The sequence below is a fragment of the Psittacula echo genome (assembly GCF_963264785.1).
Source record: "Psittacula echo genome assembly, chromosome: 8".
Classification (NCBI taxonomy): Eukaryota; Metazoa; Chordata; class Aves; order Psittaciformes; family Psittacidae; genus Psittacula; species Psittacula echo.
Window position 1 is genome coordinate 15337865 of NC_137744.1, and position 13061 is coordinate 15350925.

General features: G+C 39.6%; 1 protein-coding gene across 2 annotated transcripts in view; it reads left to right on the forward strand.

Moving 5' to 3' along the window:
• GRIA3 (glutamate ionotropic receptor AMPA type subunit 3) overlaps window positions 1–13061 on the forward strand; it is a gene marked incomplete at both ends in the record, with an annotated part of 145998 nt that overhangs the window by 1583 nt on the left and 131354 nt on the right. The window lies entirely within an intron of this gene.

Below are 13061 nucleotides of genomic sequence, written 5' to 3' on the forward strand. Positions count from 1 at the left end.
AGAAAATGGAACCAGAGCATTTAGCATTATGAGAAATAGCTCTGCACAAGCAGTACATATGTATAATTTGAGCCTTTATTAACAGAAGAAGCAAAATAGAACTTTGAGTAGTGTTAATGTGGTGTTAAAATGTGAAATTGCTTTTTGAAAGACTGGTGCATGTTCTGCATTTAAAAAAGCATTCCTTTAGCAATAGTAATTCTTGAGCATTTGGTGTACTGATGCATCCAAGTTCACTTCTATACCTGTTTTATGGTAAGCCTTTGAAAATGAACGGGGTCTTCATGTGAGATAGTTGCATGCCCTTTGCAGTATACAGAAATATGCCTGTACATCGTCTAAAGGAACTCTGAATGCAATGTACTAACTTTGTGTTATGAACTGGAGCCTTGTTTATATACTCACAGTATAAAATATTCAAAGAGGAAGCACTGTGCTAAAATAATCAAGTATTGGAGTACAGAAAACTTGCTTTAAAACAATTTAATATTTTGGATATCTGATACTTCTTCATTTTTTTGTTTCTTTGGGGCAGCATATTTCTTATATTCCTGTCCCACGCTGCATAATTGGAAGGCTACACAAGTAGACACTTTATTCTTCTATGATTTCAGGTATTTTCTGAGAAAGTTGATGGTTAGAAAATATTCAACAAGGAAATAACTTGGAAAATTTTGGATTGGTATTCTGACATATCCCCCATGTGACTGGTTCTTGCTAGTGCAGCGTTACACTTTTCAGAGGGCTTTGAATTAGGACCTTTAAAACTTTTGCAGGGGGGTTAATTATATAATATCCAACAAAAATATTTGGTAAAGTGGAAAAATGGTAAATAAAAGCGTGTCTGTGCTTTGCATCTTATTTTACTAATCCTATCCAGCCTCAACAGCTCTTTCAACAAATATCAGACTATTAATCCTTAATCAGTGTAATCCCTTCAAGAGGCTGTATTTCAGACATAGTTCCTAGATATCAATTATATGGATTTAAACTAAATACATTAAACTGCTTGGGCGATTAATTATTAATTGTTTTTTAAAAGTTCTACCAGCACTGCTTCACAGATCCCCCCAGACAAGCAAACCACATACTCCTTCAGAGGCAATGTGTTATTTGGTCATCATGCTTCTCACCTGATGCCTAATGATTTTTGTCATTGCTTAGTAAAAGCTGTGAAAATTTTAGTCACATGAGCTGGTTTTCTGTAGTATAGGCCTGTATGTTCCAATACTCGTTACCAGTATAGTAAAATTGGGAAAACTTAAATCTCTGGAGAAACCATAGACCAGAGAACACTAACCTACAATAACCTATATAAAAATAGAAGACAAGGAAGAAAATGAAAAGGTGACCTTCTCTATAGCTATGTCAACCATCTGGTAATACTGGTGGTAGGGAAGGAATGCAGTGAGTCCAAGTCACCAGTCATCTAGGTCTCAGTAGCTCAAAATAAATAATATAAAAAGAAAAATAGAACAGTTGCTCTTTTTGGATCTGGAAGCAATTATCTTTGAAAGTCAGAATGCTCCTAGGTATCAGTGCATTACAGTGAACTAATAGCTCCTCACACTACCTGGCTAACATGTAGAACATTGTGGCCTAAGTACTCTTAATCACATCCTCACTTCCCAGTGGAGTGGCAGATAATTTCAGGGTGCTGCCGTAGCCATGAAGGAATTATTCCCACAACATTTTTACTTCTCTTAGAGATAAGCATATATTTTCTCCAGAGCTGTCACACAGCCATTTGATCAATATTTGCAATTGGCAGAGATCCATAGGAGAGGAACCTGCAGTGACTCTTGACTGCCTTCACTGGAGAAGGGAAGCTGTGACTGACTTTGTGGTCAAATAGGTAAAGGAGCTGAAGGAAAATTGGAGAAATTGTAGCATGTGTAGCTTGAGCCTAGGGCCTGTACTGATCAGTATCCATAAAATAATACTTTTCATTTATGTGATAGTTGACTCTAGTAAGTGTTCATGTGTGCAGATATTGAGGGGGGGCTCTGCTCAGGAAAGACTTATGTTCTTACCGTACAGCTGCATATCCCTCTTGGTGCAATCTGGTGCATTCCAGAGGCAGGAGAAAAAAAACATCTCTTGTGAAGTATCTTCATGAGCCAGAGACAAAAAGCCCACCTTAGGCAGGTCAGATTTGGCAATATCCCAACATGGGAACAAACTTGTTTAGAAGCAAAAGAAAATTCCTGCCCTAAGCCCCTCCCTCTCATTCCTTTTTCGGTTAAATTATGCATAATTTGATATATGTACATGTGTTCCCTGCTTCACTGCTACACAGAACCCCTCTCTGTATATTTCATTTACAGATGTGCCTACAGTATTCATCCGGTCTGTATTTATCTTCCCACCTATTTATTTAGCTGTACAATATCTTAACAGAGAGAAAATACAAGCACAGATGGAAATTCTGATGTATTTAAATGTGAATTGAAGTTTATCAGTGGGCTCAGGGAGGGAGGAGATTTATTACATCTTTGAAAATATAAAGCTTTTTGCCATGAGGAAAGAAAAACAGAAAGGAAAAAAGTTAGTTTGACCTGTGAATGAATAAAATCAAGTAAAACGTGGATGTTATGTTTTCCTCAAAAAAGCTTATGAAGAGAGGGAGATGGCTTTTTAGGAATAATATGACTATAACAATTCAAATATATAAATTCATCACTGGAGCATCTCTTACGCTGTTCTTATAACCTCTGATAAAGGATGTTAGTATTAATGTTGAATTATGCGTACAGTTCTGTAGATCAAATTCCCTCGAAATAACCCTCGTATGTCTTTCTGCTCTGCACTTGTAGTGCACTATACTAACACTGCTCCAGCCTCTGCAGTGTCAGCTCATTAGCACACAGATCTCATATTCCCTCTCTGCACTGTCATTGCAAAAAATTGCTGTTGTACACCTTTACAGCCAACAAACGTGCACTTGTGATATGTACAGTTTTCAAGAGATATATAGGAAAGTCAACCTTCTACGTAGTCCTGCTGGAATTTCTCAAAGGAAAGCATTAGTTTTCATTAAAATCTGTTGATCATGTAATAATAGTGGTGGGATGTGTATGGGTGAAAAGGGGCTGTGATTGCAGAATCTAATTAATCTACAGGCAGATTCCCTCTCTGGGCTAACCTATCAGCTGCAAATTCTTGTCCTGGCAATTTTTCTGAGTCATTTCTCATGTCTCTTCTGAACCCAGAAGGCTTTTTGTGTTTTATCAAATGATGATATGTAGTGGTTTTTCCACAAGCACTCGTTCTTTAAGAGACAAAAAAAAAAAAAGAGGAGATAGAATGATATGCTTACTTTAAGTTGCTAAAATCTTGTAAGTGCACACTTTCTAAAGGGGTCTGACTTCAGACTTTCTTAGGAAATTTTTCTTTAGCATCCTTGCAGTCCTTGTGTTTAATCCTTGAAATACAACTTAGGAGGTTTTAGTAGAAAAAGTGCCTGTTTGTTGTTTGAGAGCATTGCAGAGAATGATACCGCAGGGCTAGTAGCAGGCAATTTTTTTCCTGTTTAACTGTATTACTCCCTTTTTCAAAGCACAGGTGTGCATATATAAATAAATACATACATATGAATACTCACTTGCACATGTGCACACACACACACACTTTTTCTTTAGGTGCTACTCAGCATTTCTTTTTGCTAGTGGGCAGATATTTGCTTCCCTTGCATCTGTATGCTCTTTGGCCAGCTGGCAAAGGACACAGATGCTGAAGGTGGTCAGCTCCCTTCTGCCAAAAGCATAAGCATGTCTCGCTAGAGTCTTGCCAAGTTTGGGCCATGTACTGGTGGTTTTCTGTGAGTAGAGACCATAGGGTAGATGCCTCACTGTCATGATAAGGAATGCACTGTGGTTTCCCCAAGCATCCTGTGGTAGAACACCTGGAAATGTGCTTTCTACACAAACCATTACAGATCCCTAAAAACGCCTTTTATGCTGCAGAACGTGCTCAAATATTGTGTGTTATGCCTGTATGACAAAGAGAATCAGCAGGCTTCAGTTTAGGCGTCGAAGCTTTTGCAGTATTGAGCTAGGTCAAAAAATGAAGGGTGTGTTTCAACTGAAGTTTCTTTGCACTTCATGGTAGAGGAGATGATTTGTTGCTAAGCTGAATGCTGTCTTTCTGTTAGCAGAAGGACCCATACAGCTTTCAAGTATGTTTTGTTATTTCTTAATTTTAAAATAAGCTGACTCTCCTTTCTCTCCACCTTTGCTGTATGCATAGCATTTACATACCACTTAGATGTTAGGGTTCCATTTAACTCACATTGTAGAGGAAAAAAAATCTTGGACACTTCTATGAGAAACTTTGAATTCACGAAATGAATGAAGAATTAGGCATGATGAAGAGCACCATTCACTTGTTCAGTTTCAGGGAAATTTTGTGCAGATGTATAGATGAAATTATTCACTTTTCCAATAGAGCACTGGGCCTGAGGACCCGTGAGACTATTGGCATGGGTTGGAGAGCTACTGATTTAACTACACGTTCCAATAAAATGTGTAGCAGCTGTAGTTTATCTCTGGGAGGAAATGGAAATACCATGATGGGAAACAAGCCTGTTACAGTAGCTTTTAACAACAACAAAACCCCACAGTTTTGTCGAAGACTGACTCGGGATCTTGTCCAAGAGCCACAGAGAACAGTGGGTTTCTTTCCTCTGGGTTCGTGGTGTTCAGTGTCTGGGAGGTGGGAGGCCTTCCTACTGCAAGTGTAGGACTGTTATGCAAGAAGGTGTGAAATGAGGGAGCTGATGTGTCTTTAATAGATTCTTTATTTTCGCAATCCAGTGATTTAACATTTTTCCATTTAAAGTACATATTTTGTCATTACCGATTTTGGAATGCTAATTTTGATTTAGTCAGGTGTCCTTAAAATGCTTTAGAATATGTTATTTTTAAAGCAGTAACAGTTTGGTTTTGTAGCTCAGTTTCAAACCAAGCCAAGCCATATAATGAAAAAGTCGTGTTCATTTATTGTGATTAAGATGTTGATGTTGAATTTGTATTTGGCATTCAAGTTACAGCCTAAGATCAGTACTTTCTATGCTGCTGTGAAGTACAAATCACTGGAAGGCCATGGCTCCCTTTTTAAGAGAACTCAAAAGGCAGCCAAAATCTCTGTGCCTATTGTCATGAGTTCTGCTATCCAGGGTCTTTTACCTCCACTGGAACAATATGGCAGTCTAAAAATAGAAATATAAAAATGATTGATCTAGATCTACCCAGTGTCTGCGAAACTGTGATGATCACCAATGAAACTGTTTCCAGATTTCATCTGTGGGGATTCTTTTTCTTCTAAATGTGCGTGTTACGTTTCCTGTCAGAGGCAGAGACATGCTTCCCTATGTTATATCACCTGCTTTATGTTATTGTTGATCTCCAGAATATCAGATGCCCTAGAAACCTCAAACTTGAAATAAGCTTGAAGTTTTTCATGTGCAGTCACCTGATGGAAGGCTCCAAAGTAGACACTCACATTTGACTAGTCATTGTAGTGTGGGTAATAGTAATTATCACATAGCTTCACAGTGTGTATTCTGTCCTGACTGTATCGAGGAGTTTGCAGATATTTGTGTAGTGCCAGAAATGCAGAGTTCATTTATCAGTTTGTAGCTATATGTGAAACATGCAGAAGTGCGTGCCTTTTAGTTGATCTTAATAATGTAATTATTATAATAATTATAATGTATTATAATAATGTAATAATAATGTAATTATTAGGGCTAAAACTACCATATGTACACAGCAAGAGAGAAACAGGTGATTAGGAAGAGTGAATGGAGGAATCAGTTATGTGAATAAATCCACCTAGCACCTTGTTCGTACATATCCTCCTTGTGGTGTCTGAGGCCCTGGATCTCTTTTATCATCTTAACCACTTCTAAAGTAGTGAGTGCACCATGCACCCTGTACATGTACACTACACAGGAGGCACGGAAGCCCTTATGCATGAGGATCAACCTGCAGGGATGCTGTACTGTGGATAACTTGCCCAGAAACTTGCAGAAAGGGTGAATTGCTTTCCTAGAATTGGATAATCATAGAATCATAGAATAGTTAGGGTTGGAAAGGACCTTAAGATCATCCAGTTCCAACCCCCCTGCCATGGGCAGGGACACCCCACACTAAACCATGTCACCCAAGGCCTCATCCAACCTGGCCTTGAACACCGCCAAGGATGGAGCATTCACAGCCTCCCTGGGCAACCCATTCCAGTGCCTCACCACCCTCTCAGTAAAGAATTTCTTCCTTAGATCCAATCTAAACTTCCCCTGTTTAAGTTTGAACCTGTTACCCTTTGTCCCGTCACTACAGTCCCTGATGAATAGTCCCTCCCCAGCATCCTTGTAGCCCACGTGAGGACTCTTCTGCTGGAAGAGAGTGTCTTATCTGATCACTAGTATGTAATTACTTTGCTAGACTGGATGTTTCAGATATGTTGATGTGCTGGAAGTTTTGTTTGTTTGCTGGTTTTGGTTTGTTTGGCTTTTTCAAACACAATTTACAAAGTATTCCCTTTCAGACCACTTGTAAGTTACATGACTGCCTTTGAACGCTTGGTCCTGCCCTTGTGTTGGGATTGTATTTGTTGGAGTTTATTCAAAGGTGATGTTTGAAATTTTGATAAAGAATTAGAATATGAGTGCAGGGCTGCATGGTTACTTTACTGTCTTGAGTCCTCTCTAATACCTGCATATCTTATTAAAGACAGTTTTTGTATCTGGGAGAAGTATATACACTCTGATGATACACAGTCCATGCATACTTACTTCATTCCATGTATACTTCATTATTTTCCCAGCTCTTTCTCCTGGACTCAAGTATAAAATAGTGCTTGCTGATTTCACCATCAGTAGTTTTATTAATATGCAAACAAGCATTTGCGACCAGCCCATGTGTAAAGGGACTGAACTTGGGTAATTGTGGAGTCTTCTGGTGGCTCTTAGCATGATTTAGAGTAAGTCAGTTTGTACTTTTGGTAGTGCCATTTTGTTCTCTCTTGTACAAGGGTAATACAATTTACCCGTATCAGACAAGTATTGCAGGGCTGTTTGCAGTGAAGAACTTGGAGAGCTTTGGCTAACAGCATCTTTGTCATTTTACCGATCACTTCTTCCTTTCCTAAAACAACAACAAAAAAAGCCGAAACCAAACCCAAAAGCTAAACAACCGCCAACCAAAACCCAGCTTACTCTTCATGCTTCTGAAAAACAAATTGAAATTAGCACTTGCTAATTAGCTGTCCTTGCCAGAAGAAGATGTACATTCCCACTGATGGACCTGGGAGAACATGTGTCACAGCTGTACAGCAAACCCATCTATCACTTGACAAAGGAGAATTTTTCTGCTCTTTATCTGAAATAAGCAAAGCTGTGGGAAAGGAAGCAAGTTTATTATTCAGATGTTCTTTATCTCGTACACATCCTGGATCTTTATTGGTAGTATGGTCCTTCTACAGCACAGGATATGCCCAACTTGCCCACCTGACCCACGCTCTGACTGCTTGTTTGAGTCACAGGAGAAAAAACTGTCTTTACTGGATGTGGTGGTGCCTGTTCATTTCTCCCAGTGACGTCTGCAGAACATGCTGTAATCAGTGTTTCACAGCGGCCAGCTTTTCCAGATGTACAGCACTGCATTTCAGGGCTGGTGCCTTCCAGGATTTCCATGTCTGATACCCATTTCAGAGATCTTAATCTGAAATAGGTGCTGCAGCCCACTTAGGGAATATGGATTGGGTCTTGTGAATTAGAGTTGCTGCATCATGACACACATCTTGATTGGTTTCTGTACCCTGCCGTGTATGCTCAAGTCCTTAAAACTTTTTGCTGGTTGTTGTTGTTTGTGTTTTTCTTCTGAGGGGAAGTGAAGGGGGAGAGATGGCTTGGAGAGAATTGGTAATTGATAAGTTTTTTCAGGTGATGAACTGTCCAAGGCCTCTCTACAAGAAAACGTGGCGAGATAATGATCTTTACTGACTACAGGGCTTTTGTCTTCAGAGGCTTTACCACTTGTGTCACCAAGTTTGTATTCTAATGAAGTCTGATGGTTGGAAAACTCAAGTTCATCTGCCTTCTTTTTTCCCAGCAGTTAGATGAGAGCTAATTAGAATCCATTGATCTGCAAAGGACTGACCCAGGGTCTAACCCTGAATTGAATCGAAACTGTTAGGGAGATTCAAAATTGTCTAGCAAGTTTAATTTACTCTACCATCTTTCTCCAAAGTTTTTATGCAGCCAGGGAGCATCTCTAGGGTGCTTTACTACCGTTGTGGAGGATGTCAAAAGGAGTTGGACCTAATGAAATGCTGAATGAGTGAGCAGTGAGCATAATACCTCCTGTCCTACTTTGAATTTCCTTTTAAAAACATTGCTTTTTTGTGTCTATTTCCTTATCATTTCTTGATGAATATAAAATTAATAGTAAAGAGAAGAAAATGACACAGTTGTCCTGTGCCACCTAATCCTATTTCTTTACTATTCTGGCCACATCAGCAGAGTGATTCTCATGACCAATGGTAGTATTTATATTCCTTGGCCAACTCAGACCAAGTTCCTCCGTAGAACCATAGTTCATCCCAGAACATCTTCCTGCATGACTTCAAAAACATGTGATTGAAAAGCATGGGAGCTGTGCAACTTGCTAATTTTTTCAATTCAGATGTAGTTCCAAAAAGGTTTTAAAGATTAGATTGGGATCAACGAAAAAGTTGCAGAATTAAAAATAAAAGCTTTTAAAATAGTTTCAGACTTCAGACCGTTGACTCAGATTCAGTTGAAGCCAAGTATTTTGTTTTGGAAATGATTGTTTTCGGGTTTTGTACATTTTTATTCTTGACTGAAACAATTTGGTGAAGCTTATCCCAGTTAGCAGGATGTTTCTGCAAACAAGAATCTGCCTTTTTCAGTGTAAAAACACCTGTTCTGTCCAGTTTTTATAATGACATATGGATGATGGATGTGGAAAAAAGAAGTGTTTGTTTGGAAGAAGCTGTCTCGGGTTTTTGAGGGGATATAGTTCAAGCTGCTTGTGATGGATTTTATGGATAGACAATTTTTGTCAGTTGAAGTATGTATAGCATGTCTTTCCACACCATCTACAGGCAACTTACTTTATTACCTGGAGAGGCAGGGAGATAAGCCCAAAATTGATCAAAATGATACCAGTTAACCCTCCTGAAGTTTTCTACTGCTGCAGTTTGACGCTCCAGGTGCAGAAATTGCCTTGTTTAAAGCATGAATCGGTGTAGCTTTACTGCATGCAGAGCATAGTAAATGTAGTCATGGTTTCTACAGCCACAACATCCTGTTTCAGAGGTGTGCATTCGTATGCAGCAGATGTACTTTATTGCCACTGGTTTTGTGCTATGTAATAGAAAAAAGAAATTTCATGCAGTGATACTTGTGCATATCTGCAGTGACCACTGGGACCTAAATGTTTTACTGCTTCATTATTCTACCCTAACAGAAAGCAAAAAGCAGTCTCTTTGTATCACATTAGATAAATAGGGGCAGTCAAGATACATAATGGAGTCTTGCTGTAATCTGATTTCCACCAGGGTAAATTTGGAGTAGCTCTGGAGAGAGGTGAAGGAGTGAACCCAGTAAAGGGTAAAAAAAGAGTGGTCCCTCATGGGGTATTCCTAGCTTTAAGCCCCTGGATAAGTGGAGGATGTGGGTCCAGGATAGCCAATGAATTCTTTGAGGGAGACTCAGAGCATCTTAATCAGTAGCATACCTCTCCTCCAGGACTACCCAGGTTGTCCAGGCTCTTGACTTCAACAACTAACTGAATGCACCCTTGTGTAGCATTGCACATATTGCCTCTTGGAACTTTGGGAAATTTGACAAGATATTCACGTTCAGCAGTAATAAGTGTCCCTTTATAAATGATGCTGGGTGTCTCAGAAGTATCTGTGATAGACTGTAGTGCAGAATCTGCCAAAGAAAGATTTTGGTTTTCAATTGAAATGAAATAGTGTAAATCAAGTAGTCTTTGATGGAAAGTGCTGACCTTGCTTTTAGCAGGAGTCACCTATACCTTCTCTACTTTCAGATTTTCATATCTCTTTTTCCTTCCCCCCATATATGTATTTTGTTAGTTGTGAGCCTTTCACTACTTTGAAACTGATTTCATACAGTTCTTGTATGAAGAGAGGCTGTGTGGCATAAAAGACCATCCATGAAATTTAACTCATTGCGTCTCTTATGTGCTTGCATGACTAGTGACTTATTATAAAACACAACACCTTTTTCTGAGTCACTCTAGAGGTAATTCAAGAACAGCTATCCGGCAAAATGGAGTCTTTTGGCTGAAGCATAAAGCTAACATTTTAACTTATTTTCATCTGTAAAAACACCCTGCTATTTTTAATGAATAGGGAACCTATCGCGGGTTGTGATGCTGCTAACTCCTGCAACCTGGTCAGGTTCCAGCTTGGATGAGTATCAGCATAAATCAGTTAATCTTCTGGAAGCTTTACTCAGATAAATTATCTGCACTTCCTGTCTTAAATTCTTATTGTGGTGTTCTGCAGTGCTAGCCCCTGTTTCACGTAAAATGCATTTGAGATTTGAGGCAATCTGCATACACAGGAGGATACAGTTTGATATTAAAGTACATTTTCCTTGTGGGCTTTTCTGAAAAGATACTATGCTTCCTTGGTAATGTCTGGAGATTCCCTGTGTTAATAAGAATTTTGTTAGCTGATTCCAGAATCTGCTGCTCTGAAATAGTCTGCCTTAATCAGGATCTCCACATGAATTTAAAAATAGCATCTTTCTGGACAAAATTGCAAGCAGGATTAATATGATTCCTCCTTTCTACTATGTGGTCTCTAAAAATGCTTCTATCAGCCCTGTGTATTTCTTGTGTATGCTGACTTGAATTCAGTCTGTTGCAACATTTGCTGTAAGGGGATTAAAATCTTGTTGGAAATAACTTAATCAGAATTGATTATTAATTGTGTTTTCAAGAAGCTTGGGTGAAGCTATGTGTGAAATATGAATCTATCATTTCGGTTTCTCAGAGATTCAGCTGTGTAATTCAGTGTTTGTGGAGTAGTCTTGCAAAAAGCATTGGAAAGCTCCAAAGACAGGAGACCTCCTCCTGCAAAATGGATGTGGGAAGGGCTATAGCAGTTCAAGATTCTCTCCTGCTATCCTGCCTGCCTCGTTCCTGGATGAAAGGTGCTATAGAAGTGTAAAACATTAAGATCAAACCTCCTGGATAATCAGGACTGTGACTTTGTTCTGCATGACAGAGAGGGGCCTGAAGTTGAGCTGCTGCTGCCTGCCTTCACTGCTGAGCCTGCCAGCAAAAGGGTCAATTAGTGCCAAATGCAGGAGTGCGGCTCCCTTACAAAGGCCTGCGTCCACTTAGAACTGTTCATTTAAGCTCTCATTATAGACTTCAGGTTAATAGCAGGGTACATTGCTACCTAATCATTTACCTGAAAGTGAGATGTTTTATTTTACCAGTTTAGCTCTCCTCCTACCCAGTTTGTTTGGGGTGTTTTTTCTAAGTCCAATGTTAAATCTCTGGAAGAAGTCTCTCAAGTTGTGCTGTGATTATTACAGCTCAAGTATGTAGAGATTTATTGACAGTATAGAATAAAAAGTAGTTACTTTATTGCTTTGATCATCAATATTTTAAAGATCTGCAGCTTAATAAATTTAGCCATTCTTAAAAGCTAGATTTTCCCTATGAATGTCCTGCAGACAGTTTAACAGTATAATTCATTTTAAACCAGCAGATGGCTTTCTGTTTGCAAAGGCAACTTCCGCAGCACAGCCTGTTTCATTTCCCAGAGGTGTAGAGGCACCAGCTGAGTTGTGAGCTTCACTGTTTGTCCACTGGAAAGTGAGTGTTCTCTTTCTGAAGAAGTTGGTGCCATTAATTGTTTTGCTGTTGGCCATTATGCTAGAAACATCCCACTGAAATGCTTCCTTGGTGGGGCTTGATGTGCTGGTCGTCCTTCACATCATACCAGCAATAAGCTTATAAATTCATTAATGCCACAGCTTGAAGATTAATTACCAGGATATAGATTTTCTTAGCACAGGCTTTAAGACTGAAAAATGATTGCTTATGGCTATAGATGGAGCAATGTGACTTTTTGAACTTGGCCCAGCAGTTTGGTTACCTGGATATATGTACACACTGTTGCTACCTGCTCAATAGTCTATGCAGAGGGCTTGGGCACTTGTCTAGAGCTCATCAGATGGAGTTTCTTTGGAGCATTACACTGTGCGTGCTGGAGCTGAGGTGATGTCTTTGGCTTTGATTCATGGCATCTGCAAGAAAGAAACTGCTGTAGTTGATGGTGGATTGAGCTCTTTGCAGTGATGTCTTATGGGAGCACAAATCCTGTCCGAAAGCAGATGAGTGCCAACCTCTAGGTCCTTGGGAAAACTGCTCATTCCTCTGTTTTCCCCAGAGCACACACTAGGCACCTTGTGATTCGGCAAAATAGGGTAGAAAACCTAGTAATTTTCAGGGTCAGGAGATGTGTTCAGAGCGTTGGGGCCAGTGACCCACAGATGTGCAGGCTGGTAGCAGTGATGCTGCTTGCCAGCCCAAAGCCCAGTAAGGCTGCCAGAAGGAGAGTCACTCCAACCACAGCAATTAGATCTTCTTTTGACTTCAAGGCTTTGGAAGTTTTCTTTGGGATCTGTACTTCTCAGAGGTGCATTTTTCCCTTTAGTCAACTGAATATTTGTTTTTCGCTGTTCTCTGTTCTTGCCTTGCTTTGAGATAGGCACAGATAGACAATAATTAAAAAGAAAAAAAAGAAAAAAAGAGAATTGAAAAAAAGAGCTGTTTCACTTCCCAGAGACAGCGAACAGGCCTGTGAATGGCGCCTTCTGTTTCCCGTCTGCCTGGGTTCACCTCGCAGCCATGAGCCGCAGTGCTAGTCTCATTCCTGTTGCACTGTTAGGTTTGTTTCACTATCAAAAACTCCTTTGAGAGTGGGCAAGTTTCACACTGAAGCAGTTAAAAATCCCAAAGTTGCTCACGTTTCTCAGAAGTGAC